The 21,901-nt window shown below is 49.8% G+C and overlaps 1 protein-coding gene across 2 annotated transcripts in view; it reads right to left on the reverse strand.

Annotated features, from left to right (window-relative positions):
- Positions 1–21,901, reverse strand: part of SCAP (SREBF chaperone) — an 833,069-nt gene that overhangs the window by 461,311 nt on the left and 349,857 nt on the right. The gene's annotated exons all lie outside the window — the stretch shown is intronic.

Genomic DNA, 21,901 nt, shown 5'->3' on the forward strand with positions numbered 1-21,901 from the left:
AAGCTTCTCTCTCGACGTCGAACGACGATGTCCAGTCGTCGACGGAGCTCTCTGCCTCGACGTCGAACGGCGATGGTCGGCCGTCGACAGGGATCTCGGTCTCGACGTTGAGTGCCTGTGCGACGACGGCGGAGGGGTATTGGGCACCTTCGACGCCGAGCGCCGACGCTGCACTGACGGAGACTGCGTCCTCGACGCCGATCGACGAGCTACTGTCGACGGCGGAGGGGTCTTGGTCCTCGACGCCGAGCACCGCTTCTTGGACGACGGCGGAGGGGTCACACTTCTCGACGCCGGTCGTCGCCTGGTTGACGACGGCGAAGTGACCTCCCTCGACGCCGGTCGTCGCCTGGTTGACGACGGCGGAGGGGTAATGGATCTCGACGCCGACAGTCGCCCGGTTGACGGCGGCGGAGTAGCCTTCCTCGACGCCGATCGTCGCCCAGTTGACGTCGGCGGAGAGGATTTCGACGACGGAGCTGGATCTTTCGACGTCGTCGACGTACCTGGTCTTCTTCTCGACGGCGAGCCCGCCGTCGACGGTAGTTTTGAAGAGGAAAACTCCACCTGTGGTTCTTCTCTCAGCGCCGAGCCCGACGCTGAAGTTGAAGGGTATGAAGACTTCTTTCTTGAAGATGTATGAGCCTTCTTGGAGCCCTTCTTCACTGGTGATCTTCCTCTTGAAGCCCTGTGAGCCAGGCCATAAATTCGAATCCTCTCCCTGTCTTTGAGAGTTCTTCCTGACAGGTGCTCACAATGTGGACAGGTGCCTGGATCATGATCTTCAGGCAGACATAGGATACAGACGTCGTGGTTGTCTGATTTTGCCTTCTTGTTGCCACAAGAACGACATTTATCAAAGAGTGAAGGCATTCTCAGAAGAAAATGTTCACTAAACTGCTGAAAACAAGCAGTATCTTACTTGACTAGATGTTAAATGTCGAAGTAAGAGTAAAAGTTGTCAAAAATGAAGTATTTTTCTGTCAAAAACCAGAAAAATAGTGGAGCTGTGTAACCAGGGTCCTTCTCTGAAGGAGCCGGAAAGAACAACTGACCTAACTGTCACCCCTGGGGCATGATGGGATACAGGGGGTCATGAGTGCCTTAAAGGCACGGTGTCAGTTTATTGCTATTCAGCTACAGGTTAGCTTTTCAGTCTTTTTAGACTGTGTGTTTGCAATGCAGCCTGGGAGCTTCCTATGCTTCCAGTGAGTTATGAGAATTTCTACTGCTTTCTGAGCATTAAAACAATTTCTAAACAATCTTTGGTGTTGTTTCTCATGTTTCTAATGCTTATTATACATGTATGGTGGAAATTCTTCACAGCATATTTCAGCTCTAATGCGATTTGGCTGCTATTGCTTGTTTTTATATATATATTATTTATATATATATATGTATATATATATGTGGGGCACATATAATATAGTGTTTCCGGGGTCCCGCGCATGGGCGGGAATATTCTAATGCTTATGACTATTAATGAGGATCCCCTGGAAGAGAACAGACCATTCTCATGCGAGGAAAATCAAGCAGTTTAACTTACAACAACAGTTATATGTAGTATTGTGTGAAAAAGCTGCAAAGTGGTAAAATGGTGTTTAAACTTCTAATAAGCTTATGCTAACATAGCAATGTGTGCAAGCAAGGCCCTGTCTTCACTACACCACGTGGTGTTGTCGGTGAACACTTGCACTACTCTCCCCACGACAGAGGGAAGGAATGCCTTCAGTGCAAGTCGGATCGCCCGAAGCTCCAGAAGTTTGATATTGAGCCTCTGATCTCCACCTCTCCCATGTGGCCACCCAAGCCCAGAAGGGACGCGTCCGTCACAATTGTATGTTCCGGTTGGGGAAGGGAGAGGGATCTGCCACTGACCCAATCTCGATTCTCGAGCTACCACTGCAATTATCGAGCAGTGCCCTCCGCGATATAGACGAGATCGGACAGGTTGCTCTGATGCTGTGCCCACTAGTACTTCAGGTCCCACTGCAGAGCCTGCTCTGGTGCTGTGCCCACTAGACCTTCAGGTCCCACTGCAGAGCCTGCATATGCCACCTGGCATGATCCACCGGCAGGATGCAGGAGGCCATCAGGCCCAGGAGCCAGAGCATCATCCTGACCGAAAGCCAGGATAAAGCTGAAAGATCGGAATCATAGCCTGAATATCCCGGATTCGCTGTTTGGGAGGATCAATCAATCAATCAATCACAGACATTTATATAGCGCACTACTTACCCGGAGGGTCTCAAGGCGCTAGGGGGGGGGGGGGGGGGGGGGGGTGCTGCTACTGCTCGAATAGCCAGGTCTTGAGCTTCTTCCTGAAGGAGAGGTGGTCTTGGGTCAGGCGCAGGTCGGGAGGGAGGGAGTTCCAGGTCTTGGCGGCCAGGTAGGAGAAGGACCTTCCTCCTGTTGTCGTTCTTCGACATAAACCTGAAACTGCGCCGAGTCCAGAACCGCTCCAATGAAGAGGAGCTACTGAGAGGGAATCTGGTGCGACTTCGGCACGTTGATGGAAAACCCCAGCAAATATAGGAGGTCGGCCGTAATCTGGAGGTGGGAGACGACTGTCTGGGGTGAGCCCACCTTCAACAACCAGTCATCGAGATAGGGGAAGACTGAAACCCCTGATCTGCGCAGACAAGCTGCTACACCGTCATCACCTTCGTGAACACCCAAGGGGTACTGGTAAGGCCACGGTGAACTGAAAATGCTCGTGGCCTACGGTGAACCGCAGGTAACGCCGGTGTGCCGGCAGGACGGGGATATGAAAATAAGCATCCTGCAAGTCCAACGCTGCCATCCAGTCTTGCGGGTTTAGGGCATACAAGACCTGAGCAAGTGTGAGCATCTTGAACTTCTCCTTCCGGAGGTAGCGATTGACGTTCTGAAGGACTAAGATAGGACGCAGGCCCTTGTCCTTCTTTCGAACCGAAAAGTCGTGGGAGTAAAACCACGACCTACTTCTGGCATCGGAATGCGCTCAATGGCCCCCTTGGCCATGAGGGCCGCAACTTCCTGCTGGAGAAGTGCCAAGTGATCCCCCGACATGCGATGGTACTGAGGTGGCATGGCTGGGGGGGGGGGTGGTCTCGAATGGGAGGGAGTAGCCCCTTCGGACAATTGGCAGCACCCACTTGTCCGAGGTGATTTTACGCCAGTGGGGGAGATGATTGCGAATTCTGCCACCCACTGGCGTTTGATGGGCCTGAAATTCCAGACTAGGAAGGCTTTGCAGTGGATGCTGCGGGTGGAGGTGGACTGACCCGCCCGCTAACACCCTGAACCGACTCAACGGTTCTCACATCCGCGGCTGCGCTGATGTTGTTGCGGCGGCCTGTGGCTCTGCGAACGTGGTGTGGCACCCCTCCTGTGGCCACAAAAGGACCGGAAAGCAGGCGGAGGATGTCGTAGCCCGGGAGTCCTTAAAGTGCTCCAACGCACTATCTGCCTTATTGCCAAAGGGACAAATGCCATCAAAGGGCATGTCCATCAGAGTGTTCTGGGCATCTCCCGAGAAGCCAGTTGTCCTCAGCCAGGCATGGCGCCTAAGCGCCACCGTTGTGGAAATCGCTCTGCATAGCTAGTTGGCGGTGTCAAGCCCACAACGTATGGTGAACTTAGCTGCGTCTCTCCCAGCAGCAATAGCTACGGACAGTTAGGTAATGTAGGAAAGTGGGTTTCTGTTGCAATAACCCCCCTCACACACTTTTTGCCAGACTACTGATGCACTTTTTCTTAGTGTGCCCTGGGTCCCTGCCAATCAGGTTCCCAGGGCATGTGTTCTTTCCCCAAAACTAACACAATTGGCATCTCTGGCCACATGTCAGCCCCTGGTAAATGGTACCACGTGTACCCAGGGCACTGTGGCCAGAGAAGGCCTCTAAGGACTGCAGCAATTACTGTGCCAGCCTTAGAGGCCCTGTACCCTGACGCTCACACACTGCCTTTGCAGGGTGCATGTCTTGGTGCAGAACAAAGTGAAGAGTCGACATGGCACACATCCCTGTGTGCCATGCCCACAAACCACTGCCCTGGCATACATCAGTCACCCCTCTAGCTGGGTGCCCTATGCCAGTGGTGAGGGTACAGGTACATGAGTCCTGTACCCCTACAGTACCCAGGTCCTTTCCTGGGCACTGTAAGTGCAGTGCTGCCATTAAGAGTATATGGTGCTGGGAGTTTGCCATTACGAACTCCACAGCACCATAATGGCTACACTGAAGACTGGGAAGTTTGGTATCAAACTTCTCAGCACATTAAACCCACACTGATGCCAGTGTGGGATTTAATGTAAAATGCACAACAGAGGGCATTTCTGAGATGCCCCCTGAAACTCGACCAACTCATAGTGACCTAACTGAGTGGTTGCCTAGATTGGCACCACCAAACATGTTTCTGGGCCCCTGGATCGAGAGCTTGCTGCTCTCGGGCCTGAAACAATGCACATCCTGGGATGAGGTGCCAAGCCTCCTCCCCCAGGGTGGGCAGGGTTCATGAAGGAGAGGCTTCAAAGGCATGCCGCCGTTGTGAGCCTCTCCAGATCTCCAGACCCTCCGCTTGAACGGAGGGTCGGACCAGACGAATCCTCACTTCCCGTCGTATCCCCGGAAGGGACTGCAGCGCTCTAGATTCCGTCCCCCTCTCCCTACATAAGCGGGAGGAATGGGGCGGACGCGCGCAGCGGCGCCCTGATTGGAGGCTAATGCTGTTCGGCAACACTGCCATTTCCTGATTGCATTCTAGTGTGTCACAAATGCGTGTGCAGAATAACTGTGCTTTTAACCTTTTTTATTCGGTTGCTCTTAATTTGCGCCGCATCAATTTAGTTGCCTTTTAAACCACTGTGCATTGTAATTCACCTACCTTGCCTGCCTGAGACCCCGGTCCGTCACGGCCTGTGCCGCTTGAACGGAGGGCCGGACCAGGCGAATCCTCACTTCCGGTCGTATCCCCGGAAGGGACTGCAGCGCTCTAGATTCCGTCCCCCTCTCCCTACATAAGCGGGACGAAGGCACGGACGCTCGCAGCGGCGCGCCACAGGCAAGTCGTCTGCGCCCGTCCGCGCCAAAACGCTGCCAATCGCCAGGACTTTATTGAATCCAGCAGGCGTCGCCTCCCTGTCTATCCCATCTGCACGTAATGACAGGCACCAATATGTCAACCTTCAGGTATTCTAGGGAAGAACTAATAGACCTCAATCTCCCTCAGGCCTCGGTATCCGATGCCTTATTAGCCGACGTTGACCGGTTACCATGTCTCTTCGGCTCGGATTCATCCTTCGACCGGAGGACCAATATGGCTTCCTTGAGTCTCAACCCGCCCACTGTAGTCTCCAAGGAACTTACTGCTATATACTTTAATGCCCGTTCCATTCCCAGACATGCGCTGGAAATATGGAGCCTTCTTGACGCAGAAGCCCCAGACCTATGTTTTGTAACGGAGACCTGGCTACATGAGTCTGTCACTCCTGACCTTCACATAGCTTTTCCCCAGCAGTACGAAATAATTCGGTATGACAGGAAGGACTCTAGAGGTGGGGGATTATTGATTGCAGCAGCGCATACCACTAAGATCTGTATCATAGACAGCACTGAGATTGACAGCATAGAAATCATAGTATTTAAAATTAGCTGTCCCTCAAAGGAGGTCTGGAAGGGGGCCCTGCGCTATCGACCGCCCAGGACCAAGGGAGATTTTGCCAACGTCCTGTTAGAAATTATTGCACCTCACGCACTGACTGCAGACAAGTTTCTGTTGCTAGGCGACTTCAACTATCACGCAGATGAACAGTCAGATGCAGAAACCGAAAAGTTAATCTCCAATATGAGCACTCTGAATCTTAGTCAAAGGATTGAAGGACCGACCCATCGGTCCGGCCACACGCTAGATCTCCTTTTTACCAATTCCCTTAACATCAGGACGTGCCCTCCGGTTCCACTGCTCTGGACCGTTCACTACTTAGTGAAATTTACCATCCCTGCCCGTATCACGGGACCAACCCGCGAAGAGGACTCTAAAGTTTGAAGACCCCTGAAAAAGATTACACTATCCTCCTTTTCTAACCTATTTCAGACAGATTCCATAAATCTGACCGCGAGTGTTAGTATAGCCGCACAACATCTTGATACAGCCATTGAAAAAGCACTGGACAAAATCGCCCCCCGGCGCATGGTCAAATGTAAAGGGAAACCGGCACCTTCGTTTACATAACAGCTAAAAAATACCAAGTCGCTCACAAGAACCGCTGAGAAAAAATGGCGAAAAAACAAGGATCCAACTGACCGTAATACATATAAAACTTTGCACAGTAACTACATGAGGGACATAAGATCAGCAAAGCGAGTGTACCTAGCAGAGCGTATAATTAAAGCTGAAAATTCCTCCAAAGAGCTATACCACATTCTGAAAGAATTCACCATTCCCAAGAATTCATTATCCACCCCGATTCTGTAGAATGGACCGAAGCGCTCTAAAAAAAAATTGAGGATAAAATTACCATTATACATGAATCCTTCTGTCCAGACACAGCACCAACACAGTATCAAGACCCAACTCCCACTTCGGATGACTACCCCCATAGATGGACTACATTTAAAATTCTTGACAATAACAAGACTGTGGTAGTAGGGCTAAAGATCAAATCAGGGTCCCCTTATGACCAGGTATCCCCTAAACTGTTTACCATATTGGCCCCGGCTCTTGTGGATTGTCTTACCAGCCTCCTCAATAAATCTCTTTTGTAAGCTGATTTTCCTATAATATGGAAGGCGGCGAGAGTAAGGCCGATACTGAAAAAACTGGGTGCTGAAGCGAACACTCTTCTGAACTATCAATCTATCTCCCTGTTGCCTTATTTTGGAAAGATATTGGAATTGTTTGTTAATGGACAACTGGTGAACTATCTGGAAAGTAAGGAGTTGCTGGACCCTTCACAGTCAGGCTTTCGTGCCGCCCATAGCACGGAGACGGCACTGGTCGAGGTCGCAGAGAACATCAGGCTCGCCCTGGACAAACATCAAGCAACCATTCTTGTCCTCCTGGATCTGTCTGCGGCCTTTGACACCATCTCCCATCGCATTTTGATTCAACGGCTATGGGAGATTGGTGTCAGTGGGCAGGTACTGGAATGATTCAGCAGCTACCTATCTAATCGCACAACCACTGTGCAAGTGGGCAAGAATACAGCAAGTACTCGACCTGTCAAAAGGGGTATTCCTCAGGGCTCTATTCTGAGCCCTACGCTTTTTAATGTTTATATGGCGCCTTTGGCCAATGTGATCAGAGCGTTCGGCTTTGATGTTTTACCCTATGCCGACGACACTCAAATTCTGATCACTCTCGGCCCTGATATTAACGAAACAAAAGTTCGCTTTAAAAACTGTATGATTGAGGTTAAGAACTGGATGGGCAGGAACCACTTGCAGTTAAATGGCAACAAATCAGAAGTCATGTTGTTTGGCAAAGCCGCTGAACATTGGACCTAGGACTGGTGGCCTGTAGAGTTGGGCCACAGTCCAGCCCCCAAGGAATCGGTGCGCAATTTGGGTTTTCATATGGATAACAAACTCTCCATGAAAACCCAAATAAACCCCATTGTAGGAACCTGTTTTGGAATCATGCGCAGTCTGCACAAAGATTTCAAGTGGATACCAGCCGAAGCACTAAAACTCTTGGTACAGGGTCTCATTATAAATAGGCTGGACTATGGGAACGCGCTATTAATTGCAATAAATGAGCACCACCTGAAAAAGTTACAGGTTCTGCAGAACACTGCAGCGCAACTTGTTTTAGATTTACCACGAAGGTCGCCATCCGCCCCGTGCCTTAGACGCCTACACTGGCTTACTGTAAAAAAGCGAATCATGTTCAAAACATTGTGTTTGGCGCACAAACATATGTATGGGAATGGCCCTAAATACTTGTCCCGTAAACTGCTCACCCCGCTGAGAATTCAAACTACCAGGAAGGGGGGGTCGTGCTTTCTCCTTTCTGGTACCCAGCCTCTGGAACAAAATGCCCTTGAGCTTGCGTATGACTTCAGAACACATCTGTTTCCGCAAGAAACTCAAGACTTGGCTCTTTTGCTAACTCAACTGTCCATCCCCCGTCAGAGTCGTCTGCAAGCGTCATGAGACTCTTTGGACGTGATATGTGCGCATTACAAATGTCCTGACTTAACTTGACTTGACTAGATCTTTTGCTGCTTCCAGCAACTGGTCCCCACTGGTTCTACCCCCCCCCACTTTGGGTGGGAGAATCAGTGGGAAAAACAAGTGAGGAAGAGAGGTGTGCCCACCCCTGCCAACTCCACCCCTAAGGTGGGGGAGGGGGGGGGGGGGGAGAGGTGAGGTGAGGTGAAGCACAACCTTGAGTCGCCGCCATCTTGAGGATGGGGGGACCCAGGCAACCAGGGACAGGCTCCTGCCCCCTTCCCACTGGAGAGTGGCAGAATAGGGGGTGTATCCCCCCCCCACCCCCGGGAAGGGACCCATTGGTACCTGCCCTTTGCCTACCTGTAACACCCCTAAATTTAGTATTTAGGGGCACCCTGAACCTTTCTTCCTCAGATCCAGCCACCACAAGAAAAGGAGAACAAGAAGGACGAGAAGCCGTGCAGAGCTAACAAGAGGACGATGCCCACTGACTTGGACCCAGCCCTACAGTCCTGTCTCCCCCCTCGAAACTGCTCCTACAAAACTCCGGCGTGTCCAGCGGCCAGCAACCTCAAAAACCCCGGAGGACCTGCCTGCATTCACTTTCCAAGCTATTTCTCCTGTGAACAACGCACGTGTTGGAACTGCAGTTCCTGGTGCCAGCCAGGAACCGCGTATCCAGCCCACTCTGCAATCATCGAACTCGACCTGAGCTAGAGTGGAAAAACACCACAAAGAGGTCCCCACCGGCAATACTGACCAGAGATTCGGCGACCCCTGACCTGTTTCAAGCCTCCAGATGATGCCTGCAGCTTCAATCCAGAGGACCCCCGCTAACGCGACCAGAGCGGGTAAGAAAATCCGACATCCAAAGGCACCCCTGCACCCGATGCCCCACGGCCTAGTGTGCTCAACCCAGCGATGCCTAACCATCCCTCTACATCCCAACTTACCCCTCGAAGTGGTGGTCACTCCTGGAAGATCCTCGCCCCCGAGCCTGCAGTGTTTTTTTGTCCCAGAGAATCTCCATTGAAATCAACAGGGCACCCGACCTCTAAACAACAACCTGCACCCGGCCGCCCTAGTGCCGCTGAGGGTGCCCCTTTTGTGCTAACTTGGTCCCCAACTTGCCCTGAGCTTAACCCTAGGAGCTTTGCTCCCACAACCCCGTGGCCTGCTTGCCAGCAGCCACCAACCAGAACCACCCTATCCTCAATTGGATAACATTGGGCCTCAAAACTCTGCACCCGGCCGACCTAGTGCCGTTGAGGGTGCAACAACAGTGCATCACTGACCCTGGGAGACCCCCAAGTCTAACCCCCGGACCCTAATTCCAAATACAGATTACCTACCTGGGAACCGATAACCTCTTTTTCCTCATAGAATAACATTGACACTTTTTCTCCCTAACAGTTTCTAAGTGTCGACTTTTGAAAACTAGAAATATTCTTTAACAATCAGTCGAATAACCAAAACGCATTTTCTCAACTGTTTTCAGGGAATGTCCCAGTGCTGAATCTAGGTATCCAGCACTGAGTAAGAAAAAGTATTAACATAACTTACCTGCTAAGTGAATTTTCTCCCAAAGGATAACATTGGTGATTGTATGTGAAAAAGTTGCTAAGTGTCAACTTTTGAAATGCAATAATATTCTTTAAAAATCGTACCTCGAACTAAAACGCATTTACTCACCTGTTTTTAGGAAATGTCCCAGTGCTGAATCTAGGATCCAGCACTGTGTTAGCAAAAGTAATCTGATAAGTAATTAACTGCATTTTACTCAAAAAGCCCATTAATTTGAACGTATTATACCTGCAAAGTGTTGCAAACTGCTTACTTAAAACTGTAACCAAAACCAGTACAAGTTATACTGCAATTTTGAACTGTGTTCATACAAGTAATTTACTACTGCAAAGTATTTTTATGCTAATCTGTGCCAGGCTTGCTTGGTTCTAGAAATAAAACAGTATATATTTTTTATACAAAACAATTGGCCTAGAGTTCAGTTCTTGAGTGTGTGAAATAATTTGCTGACTGAGTGTGTACATCAAATGCTTAACACTGTCCTCGGATACTGCCTTACTGCTTGACCAAGCTACCACTTTAGAGAGTAAGGTTCTATCTAACTAACCTCTGCAGACCCTTGGACTCTATGCACACTGTACTTCACTTTGGTGCAGTACATATAGAGCTATTTTCTTACAGGCAGCTCCTGCGCAACCATGTCCCACACGGAGTGGGAATAATGGCCCAAGAGGAATGCTGTGATCAACGACCCCAGCCCTAAGCTGGCAGATGAAAACAGCTTCTTGTCAAGCTGCACCAGGTTCTTGGATTCCTTATCCGGAGGGGCGGAAGGGAAAGTGCTCTGGAAAGTAGAGGCTTGGACAACCAAGCTCTCAGGGGTATCCCTCACCCAAAAAGCTAGTGTCTAGACTCTATAATTGCATGCAGGAGCAGGCCCCGATAACAGTACCTACAGCCAGGCAGGCTTGGACTGCTGAGCTGGTAGACCCTTTGACATATGAGGTATGGGAATATTGCTGTAAGCAACTGACGGCGTTGTCTCCGAATTATCGATTAAGGCTAGTCCATTTTAAGTTCCTGCATCGCTATTATCGCACGCCGATCCTGCTGCACCGCATGGGCATCCGCGCTGATGCATCCTGTTGGAAATGTGGCGGGGAGGATGCGTCCTTCCTTCATGTAGCGTGGAGCTGCCACAGATTAGGAGAGTACTGGTCGGATATATTCACTGCCATTAACCAAATACTACACAGGACTGATACACCTTCTCCACTGCTGGGCTTGTTAGGCTATGTCAAAGACACGGAACCCTGTGATACAAAATTACATGCGCTGCTGCTCCTTTACGCCAAGCAACAAGTGTCATTGCACTGGGGCCGGAAAGCTCTGCCATCATTTACTGCGTGGGTTAGGGATGTGACGTATGGTCATGCATAGCTCACACATTACTGGGAGACGATGCCTACCGCTTCATGACCTAACAACATCTGGGAGCCCTTCCTGCAATGGACTAGAGGGCGCGCTGGCTCGGATGCTTCGGGAATGTCACCTGACGTGGGCATTTCAGATGATATGGGATAGGGGTTTGTGGATGTGTGAGTGCTGTTGATGACCTGGTGGTTTCTGACTGTGCGAGTTTGCTCTGGGGCTGAGGTACGCTTCCCGACTCCTGCCCCCTGGACACTCTTACACTACACTGTCTGGTCCTTTCCACCCCCTCTGAGGCCACGCGCGCCGGTATTTTACCTTATTCCTCCATCCCTCCCCCCCCCTCTCCCCCCCCTCCCCCCCCTCCCCCCCCCTTGCGGTTGGAACTTGGCGGCCAACCCGCCACTGCCCCTGCCACTGATTGATGTCGTTTTATGATTGCCCAGCACAGGCGCACACGACCCTATGTATGCGTGAAGTGATGTGTAATTGATGTTACAGACCTGCACCAATGTTCGTTATTTTCCTTTTTTGTTGTTGGTTGGGGTGGGATGGGCAAAAACAGTGGCCGTAGACATATTTCTCCAAATTGCTGTTTCAGCAGGCTATGGCCTGTTGTTCTCTACAGGGTTGCGAGGCAGCACTATCACTTTGAGATCCGTCTGGCTGTCTACGGCGCTGAAAAAATGTAAGACCACTTACCGGGCTAATGTCACACTGCTGTTATACGTATCCTTACTGTACCACATGCTTCTCCTATGAGTCATGCCACCCGACTGTTTGTATCACTCCTTATGGTTCAACACTTTTAATGTGTTGCTTGCTTTAATAGCGGGCTGCCTCCGGGTTGTTGGCGTGACGCAGTGTAACTTTTATTTATTTTGTGCAAATAAATGTCTTACAAAAAAAAAAAAAAAAGCTCTCAGGGGTAGGGTGTGGAGAGTGAAAGAGGGGGGTCGCCAGGAGCTGGGCGTCGTCGTCGGGCCACGTTCCTGTCCACAGGAGCCCCTGTGTTGAGCCCGGACTAGGTGCCCAAAAGAACGTCAGACAGTGCTTCATTAAAGGACAGCAAGCGCTCCGAAAAGGTTGCCGCCGGCTGGAGCACTTCTGTCAGGATGTTAGTCCTGACAGCCACTGTAGGGAGTTCGAGGTGGAGTACACGGCTGCCCTACGCAACACCACTGCATAACTGGCTATCTCCTCCGTAGCCACGGTAGGAGACAACATCATGCCATGGTCAGGTGAGGTGTCAAGACCACTGGCAGTCCGGATCATAAGCACACTCTTGTGCAAAAGGGTCCTCAGACCCCTCCAAGACCTCCCCTTCCTCTGAAGTCTGTGGAACAGGCAGAAAATAAGGAGAACGGATACAGGGCAAAAAGGATCGACCCTGATCCGACACCGTGTCCGGTTCAGGGCTGAACCTGGGGACGACATCGTCCAGAGGAGCGGGCAACGTCGGTGGTAGTGGCGGTGGGGTCGATGTCGGTGGAGGTGTTATTAGGTCAACCGGCGTCGACCGGGGTCCAATCCCAGATCCCAGTGGTCCTGCGGCGCTAGAGCCGCCAGAGATGGAAGGACAAGACCCCCCAGTTGGTCCTGCGGGTTCTTTAGGCGCACCCGCGGGCCAGACGGCCCAAGAGGCGGGCCCTGGCAGCAAGAAACTCTTGCCCTTGTGCAGGTGTCTCCGACGGACCCGGAAAGGGTGGGCAGGCCGGCGGCGCAGGTTTCGCCGGAGCCTTGGGGTGGCACCACCCGCACCCTCAGGTGTATCGCGCAAAGGGCGAGGGGAAGTTGAGGAGCAACGACGCTTCTTCGACGTCTTTTTGGACTGCTTCGACTTACCAGACCCCGAGTGCAAAAACTTAGATCCAGAAGAATGATGGTGATGGCTACGCGACCAGTCCCTCGGCCTCCCAAGGCACCAGGACCTTGAGCGGCGCAGAGCCGACTGCCGGACTTACAGCAACTTTCGGGAACGCCTCTGCAAAGTCTTCGGCGCCATTGCCCGGCAGTCGAAGCACGTCTTGGAGTCGTGGTCGCGCCCTAGGCAGTAGAGACGCACACAGTGTGGGTCCATCACAGACATCATGCGGTGACAGTCACCACAGTTCTTGAAGCCAGGCATCCCTAAGACACCAGGAGTCGATCGACTCAAGAAAATGAGACAAAGGGCCATGAAAAAACTCATTCAAAAAGTGACTGGGGGCACTAGCTCCTCCCCGATCTGCGCTTGCTGGCGCGGAAAAAGAAAGAACTGACGTCAGCGTGCGTGGGCGTGTCTAAGTAGCTCCCGTGACATCATCCCAGCGCCAACGACGCCAACGGAGCCGCACGATGATGCCTACCGAGTCGCAGGGGTACTGCTGACGAAAACTTTCTGAATCCAGTCTGACGCCTGGGTGTAATTCTAAGGTAAGGAATCTATCACTACATGTTTCTTTCAGATGAGTTCTTTGCTGTTCTGTGCGTGGGTGTAGATTCTGTCCTGGAGTGCTTTCTTCCTTGAGTATCTGATGAGTGTGTGGTGGCAGTTTTACAGGTGTCGAGGTCCGCTGGCGTTTTGGAGTTGCTCCATAGTTTTTCAAGGCATCTGCAGGTTTGTATGGATTCCCGTAGTTTGGTGGAGAACCAGCTAGTTTTCTTTGCGTGAGGGTTGGAGGATTTGCTGAGGGGGCGACTGTGTTGGCGCAATCGGTGATCCATTTGTGTGGGATACAGGCGGCGGTGGTGGGGTCGTCGTCTGAGGTGGTGGAAGCAGAGCTGCTGAGGGTGATGGCGAGCTGGTAGTCTGAGATCTTGTTCCAATTCCTGCGTTGGAGCAGGAGTGGGTGTCTGTGGGAGAGGTTTGCTTTGTAGGTGAAGTGGACGCTGCAGTGGTCCGTTCATGGGAGTTTGGAGGTGTGGCTGACGGAGATGGCGTTTCCTGAGGTGAAGATGGGGTAGAGGGTGAGTCCTGCTGACTGCGTTGGTCCTGGTACGACCTGATTTGAGTCTGATTATGTGGAGGTTTTCCAGGAGGGAGGAGGAGTTGAGGTGTTGGCGCATGTCGAGGTGGAAGTTGAGGTCTCCCACCAAAGTGTAGTCATTGGAGGTGATAGCATGTGGGGTGATGATGTCAGTAATAGAGTCGGAAAAAGGTGTGCGGGGTCCGGGAGGTCTGTAAATGAGGGTTCCTCATAGGGTGGTAGTCAGGTTGACCTGTATCTTGAAGTGGATGTGTTCCAATAGGTCTTTGGGCCCGTCGGTGAAGGTGCTCAGGCGGAGGTTGGCCTTGTGGGCAATGGCGATGCCGCCTTCGTGGTGGTTTGGGCAGTCCTTCCGGGTGATTTTGTATCCTTCGGGGATGGCGATCGCAATGTCTGGTCCAGAGGTGGCGCTTGTCCAGGTATCGGTACGAAAAGAGACGTCAGGAGTGGTACTGTCGAGGTGGTTCCAGATTTCCGTGGTGTGTCTGTGGAGGGAGAGGACGTTGAGGAGGATGCATTGCAGGCTTTGGGCAGCGATAGACTTGTTGCTGGTCAGTGGAATTGGATCCTTGGTCTCGGCAAAGATGAGCGAGCGGCGTCAGTTTCGGCAGATGAAAGGACTGTGGGTGTTGAAAGGTGAGGAAAGCCTGCCGTAGTTATTCTTGCCGGTGCTGAGTGCGCGGAGAGCCAAGTAGCTGTAGTGTTGGCAGGTCGGAGGACCAGGGTTCCTGGCAGTGGTTGTGGACAGGCACAGACGGTCTTGCCTTTGGGCGCCTACAGCGCGTGCCGCGCAGCGGCCTCTATTAAGTAGAGGTCGGCACAGCTGAGAGGCGGAAGCGTGAAAACTCGGGAGGAGCCGCGGGGGCAGCAGCAGTGGGAAAATGGCGTTAGGGGCAGGACGCGGGGGAAGAGATTAGAATGGAAAAGTAAGTAGAAAAACCAGTGGACAGGGGGATGTGGAAGCAGACAAGGGAAAAAGACAGGAAAGGAAGCAGACAAGGGAAAGAGAACAGATAAAAAAAGAGAAACAGGCCAGAGCAGTCCAGGGGTGAGGCACGGGGTCTCGAGCCACTGTCTGTGGCGATCAGAGGTAGAGCACTGCCTGGGTGAGCTGCGGAGCTGTGCGCTGGGAGAGCAGTAACCCAAGGGGTTTTGCTGGGGTTTGTCAAAATGTAAAGATTTTTAAGTAGAAGTGTTCTGGGGGCCTTACATGACAGTATAAATATTCTAAGGTTTATGACTCTCAGAAGTCAGGGCATTTGGAAGCGGAGGTAATGAAGTCCTGGTGCCACGGAACCGAGGCAGATTTGCGTATCATGCCTTTATATTTATCAGTAGGAGAGTGATGGTGGTCTTGTCTTAGGTTTACAAGGGGAGCTTGTAAATACTGAAGATGGGAAAGAGCAGTCAGATAACCTGGTTACTCTACTGGCAATCATGTGCGATAGAAGAGAAAAGTACTGCAAGATTAGTGCATTGTTTTACGTTTTAGCAAACAGTGTGCAGTTTATCAAAGATGCTATGCAAGAATAAAAAGATGAGCAAGGTCTCCAAGTTTTCCAACCCGAGCTAGGAAGCAGTCCAATACAGAATAGACTGGGGCCATTTTTGGGATCCTCTTTAAGTCTGTTGTCTGACTGACAAGAGACCAGATGTAGGAGTATTAACAGAAGTAGTCAACAGCAAACATGCCCACACTGAACTACGGGGCAATTGAGCTTAAAAACAAACTTGACCTCTGGCTTGATAAAGTGCAGTGTAATTGGTATCGTCAAATCTTCTGCCTACCTGATTGCACTGACATGGCACAAATTCGATATGAATTTCATCTCACTAGACAACCATTAATACTTCCTGTCATACTGTGCCACGGTTAAGAGGAAGCCCCCTGAAGCATCTCATATGGCAGGTAATTGTATGTCAGGTAATAAAGCAAGAGAACTCTGTCTGGAATCCCCATTTGAACCACTCCTCAGGCAGCTTGAAGGCCCCAGACATATTGGGAGGGGGGCAGCCTTTCTCTTAAGTAGATCCCAAGACTGCTGTCAAAACACAGGGTTAACCATCTTCTGCATGACGCCTTGAGTTAAAATAGTTGACTCTTTTCAGCATATCCAACTGTTGCTGAGAAAGAAGTTAAATCCCTGACAATTTTCTCAGACCATAGACCCATAGGTTTGTTAGGTTGTTTGCATATTGATATATGGGGGGATACAACCTATGCAGGTCTCTAAACATCCCTAAGGCCCTCCCCAATTTGTGTGTTGTAATATATTGCTGTCAAAACATGACAAACTCATCTTGGCAGACCTGGAAAAAAAGCGACCTGGCTAACAAAGCACACAGAACTTGGGCAGTGAATCTCTACAAACCACTACATTTGCCAACCAACTTAACCTAACCACTGCCCAAGGCCCAGAAACGGCAACTGATGTGGCTAAAATTTGGGCTAGTTCATTAAAGGCCTACTGGAATGTAAGACTGTGTGGGGCCTCAGTGAGCACCTTCCTACTGAGTGGCAAGGCAGTGTGGTTGCTCAGCATCTGTGAGAAGTTGTTACCATACAGGAAATGCTGGTCCACCCCTTGTTCAAAATTCTGAACACCTGCACTGTATTGACGTGACTGATGGCTACCTAAATAAAGAATCAGCACAGCTGGCTATACTGTTCTTGACGTTTTTCAGGGGGGCCATCAGAGACTTGGTAGTAGCACTGGAACAACTGTGATTGGCTAAAGAGTTTCACTAAGTGACATACTTAACCACTGTTCAATGGGAAGAGCCTCTCGGTTATCTATTCTGGAGAGCCCCCCCCCCCCCCCCGCACCCCCCAAAGAGTGTGGACGTTTGAAAGTTAAACCACATTATTGAACATTTGCTAGATTCATTGCCCTATTTTTATTCTAAATCATTTGCCCCTGTATTAGGTAAATCAATGGGTGCAAGCCCAGCGTAATGTTTTCAGGTTACAACAGTCCCGAATAGCCGACAAGATCTTAAAGACGAATCGGCATACATTTTTCATCCTAGAGTGCTACAATCCCTTCGAGTGAATCAAAGGATGAACCTGCACAGGGCATCTTGTTTAAATTGACTACCTTTACGCACACTTTTAGGTTATTTCTTTCTGATGTTTTGATGTATTTTAGCTTCCATGATATAAAATGTTTCGTAATTTGGCTTTGCTAACCTGTTTTATGGTTTAAAGCATTGTATTCATTGCAAACACTCACCTACACAGACTGGCTAGGTAGATAACTGAGCAAGGGTAAAGGTGGAGGGAAATGGAGGACAAAGGAGTGGGCTCAATCTCCAAAGGGAAGGATATGGGTAATCCAAGGAAGTTAGGAACTCGAGGAGAGAAAGGTAGTCTCCCCCACTTAGGCAACCTAACTGGTGGCTAGAAGCTACTTGGTGTCATGTTCAGGCTGGTCCGCTTATCCTGTTGGCCGATATCTGGCTCCGGCTGGGTGTATCAAAGGCCCCGGAGATATTTCTGGCAAGAGAGTTTGCAAAAGTCTTGTGAATGACACTGGAGGTATGGGCCCCACATTTTATCAAAATGCTGAAGTTTGTTACTGATAGATGTGGTAAGTCTTTCCATACTGATAATGTCCCAGAGTATGTGCAGCCAGTCCGCAAGCATGGCTGAGGAGTCTGTGCCCCACTTGGAAGTGCTAACTTGATTGGCTGCACACAGCACCGCGGTGTTAGCCTTCCCTCAATGAAAGTGGAGTGGTTAGGTCAGTACATCTGGGAGTCCCAGCAGGGTGTAGCAATAAAATGCTGGGCCCTCTGTTTCAAAAATCTCATTAACATCTCTTAGGTCCTCGTCACAGTAATGTTAACATTTGGGGCAGCACCAGAGAAGGTATGCCAGGGTACACGTGTGGCCACAGTTGCACAATCAGTCTGCTTTACCGCTGAGCCTCCATTTTGCCACAGTCGCAGGGGTATAGTCAAAATAATGTGTTATTTTAAGCAATGCTTTGCCCCTGCTGAACTGAATGATGATATCTGGGCCCTCTGGAAGATATCAGTCCACTCTGACAGTGAAGATTCTTTCCAGTTCCTCATCTCTGTCTTTTTGCAGGGCATTTGGTACTGTTCATCAGCTTATTTAAGAATGTGTATTAGGCTGAGAGCAAGCCTTTGTCTCCTGTCTTCGTGGTGAGACACTTTTGTAACTTTGTTAGAGGTCTACTGGGTGCAGTGCAGACAAGAGATAGGGTGATCCAGTGCTTAACAGCAGTTTAGTGTCAGATCTCGTCGGTTGGGAGCCCGTAGTTGGTCTGTACTTCCTTAAAATCCATGAAGCCTGTGTGATCAAATAGGTCTAAAATCCATTTGTATTGGGCGGTTTGCTAAGTATGGTAAGAGGAGTCTGACTGGGCTAGGGTAAGTCAGTATGCCAAGTTGGTGGTTATGGTGGTAGTGGTGGGAGGGGGGTAGTTGTTGAGAGGCCCCTGGAAACCATGCCTCTACTGTTGCCTATGCGATAGGTCAGATATACACCCCACTGGGGCAATGTAGCATGAGGAGCCAGGGTACATTTGATAATTGTAAGCCAGAAATACTCTGGTCCATAAAGCACCAAACTTTCCTCAACAGTGGTCTGTTCCATTCCACCATGTACCGAAACTGGGCTGCTAGACAGTAGTGAGTACGGTGTGGGAGGCTCAAGCCTCCTTCTGCCACTAGCAGGTATGCCTCTTTTGGAGCCTTGCAGGGTTTCTTGCCCTTTCAAATATATACCTCTATCATGTGATGTAGCTTACTGAGCAGGTTCGGGGGCGGTTCTAGAGGAAGAGTTCGCATGACATACAGTATTTTGGGCAGCAGGGTCATTTTCTCTGCGACTATCTTTATTTATTTTATTTTATGCATTTTTATAAAGTGCGGACTATACCCGAAGGTGTCAGAGCGCTGTACAATAGAACCAGTTACATTACATGAGAGAAATGCTATAAAATAGAACGTACGAAAATAGCAGGGCACAGTATCAAACACAGCAGGCAAGAGGAGGTAAGGAAAAACATATAAAGCAAGAACACAATATCAAACACAGCTAGCAAGAAATGTCCAAAGAAATAAATAGATAAATATTACAAATTTATAATGACTAATGAACTTCCTGGCGGGGCCTGAGAATGAAGGAATTAGATCTGAAAGTGTCTTTGGAATAGAAGAGATTTGATGTCAGCTTTGAAGATCCGGATGGAGGTGGTGGCAGGGAGCAATGGAGGAGGCGAGTTCCAGATTCTCACCGCATTACCTGAGAACGATTGAGCCTCATCCTATCATACCTAGCCATGTGATACCTCCCCCTTCCATGTTTGTAGACCTAACCGGGCTGTGGGTATATGGTCAGTGTAGCTGGACGCAGCTGTTTGGGCTAAGTGAGGGGCAAATTTTGAGTCTGAGGTAGGGCATCCAGTGTTTAGCCCATGGGAGAGGGAACTGTCTTTCTAGGTGGAGCTTATCATGCTGGGATACTGTGAGATTAAAGGGTCTGTGATTACTGGATGTTCACCTTAGTGGTGTTCAACCCCGGAATCTAAAAAGTGTTAGTAATGGGAGAATAGACAGAGTGCCGAGACATCCATCTCAGTCTGCACACTGGCCGTCAAAACACAGTGTGCGGTCAAGAAGTAATAGATACAGGTATATGTCTGATGTGCCGCTGAGAATAAAGTATATTCCTTAACAGTGGGATGTTGCGATTGCCAGACATTTCTGCTTCTGTTTGTCAGCGCACCCTTTCTTGTGTGAAGGCTCGTTTTGTCCTACTCTTTGGGCTGATCTGTCTTGATCGGTATGGGGCACAAGTGTAAAACCATCCTATATTACAAGGCCAGCGTCAGTGAATGTGGTGACTAGGCCTAGGGCATGGAGCATAATTTTCTACGGTCAATCAATCAGTGCATATAGTGGGGGAAGGGATAAAGTGTAGTAATATATGGAAATGCATACAGAGAGAAGTCTACCTGGTGTCTCTGTCTGCGTTTGGGGGACATGTCTCAAACTTAAAAGCTAACTGGATTCACACACGTGCTCTCTTGCATGGTCCTGAGGTGAAGTATAGCCCTCCAAACCCGCTGGATTTCAGCCGCCTCCAGCCCATCTTCAGAAGGCGAGTCTCCTGTAGGAGACGAATATCGCAATCGGAAGCTCGGAGCAGGGACAGAAATGAAAGGCCATTTGTTGTTGCGTTAAGGCCATGGACATTCAGGTTAAGTATTATAAGCATGTGCGCTGAGGTGCATGGTGGTGTGGTAGGGGTTATCAGCCTTCTGTATGCCCCGGTCCTGTCTACGTGCATATCTGATGGGAGGTCATGGAGTCCAGGCATGGGATGCGTGTGGAACCTAATTGGGGAGGAAATCAAAAACCTGTCTGCTCCTGCCATGGGAGCCATACATACTGTCATGTTGGGGAAGCCAGATGGCTGAATTGCCAGTCCAGTCGGTAATGGTGGGGCCGCTCTGCGGTCCCGTTTCGGGGTCGAAGACGTTTGCCTCCCAGGCCTCCTGTTATTGGTAACATCACCAAGATGGGGCCTGGATCCCAGGTCTCCTTCAGTGTGATGATCAAGGTGGTCAATCAAAGTCTCACGTGGGAAGGATCTTTGGAAGCTGAAATTGTTGTCAAGTGTTCTTGGTGGCTCTCGTCTGGTATTGTTTTGCATGGATTTCTTTGGTAGTTGCAGCGTCCTCGCCTGCCACTGGTCTGTCGTTCTAGTGACCCCTGGGATTTGGTAGGCCAGATCCCTTCCTCCGGTGAGTGGGTCAAGCTCAAGACCTCTTGGGCTTCGGTCATGGAACGTAAAGAGCGTGTTTCATTACCTCACAAAAAGGGGGGAAGGGTCTTAACTAATTCTGAGCACGCCACAATCGAGGAGGAATTTTATAATTTATTATTGTTGGGTGGTTAGGGGCTTAGTAAGGATGTAGGCCACGGAGGAAGGCTTGGGTCTGATTTGGAGAAAATGGAGGTGAAGTTCATATAACAGTTTCCAAAAGGTTCCAGCTAAGATGGTCGACTGTTACAAGATGCCAATCCTGGATAAGCATTAATAAAAAGTTCTAGAAAAAGGACTCGCTAGTAGCACTGCTGTATACTGCTTTCGGCATGTCCCTTGTGCCACTTAAGTTTCAATTTAGCTCTCTTTGATCTCTGGACAAAAACTCACCTCAATCTATCAAGACCTATCAAGTCTGCGTATCAGTTAAACAGAGTTAATCCAATGATAATTCTGTGTACCTTTTTTTTGTTTATTGTGGCACCGGTATCACTTTTGTTTAGTACAGTGTTTGTCCTTTTTTCTTGCTTGTAGGACACGGCTGGGTTTTTTCCTATGTTGGTACTCTCATCGAAGAAGAAATTGTTTTCACTCACAGGTTCTTTCCAACCGTAGGTATGAGTGTTTATTTCAACATGAGAAATCGGATTCACAGCTTAGCTAGTGATGTGATCTATCTGTGTCTCATGAATACAAAAGACAGCACCAACTTAATTTCGACTTAATACTACTGAGCTCCGTAATAGCGGAGGAGCGTCGCCCCACAGCCCGTGCCAGCAGACAAATAAAATGATAATAATGCAATGTTATTACATTTTATTTATGCTGTCTGAGCGAAATACAAAAATATAGGGCTGGGCTGGGCCGAGCATGTCAGGGAGGAATAAAGTGCACTCACAAGTGCTCATGTGTGTTTGGCCAGCGTCCATGGCCGACCAAACACGCATGTGCACCTAGGTTTCTCCAACCTGGCTGTGTTACAGCTGGAGAAACAGCAAAGACTCCAATGCACCGTCTGA

The sequence above is a fragment of the Lissotriton vulgaris genome, chromosome 10 (genome assembly GCF_964263255.1).
Source record: "Lissotriton vulgaris chromosome 10, aLisVul1.2, whole genome shotgun sequence".
In the NCBI taxonomy this organism is placed as follows: domain Eukaryota; kingdom Metazoa; phylum Chordata; class Amphibia; order Caudata; family Salamandridae; genus Lissotriton; species Lissotriton vulgaris.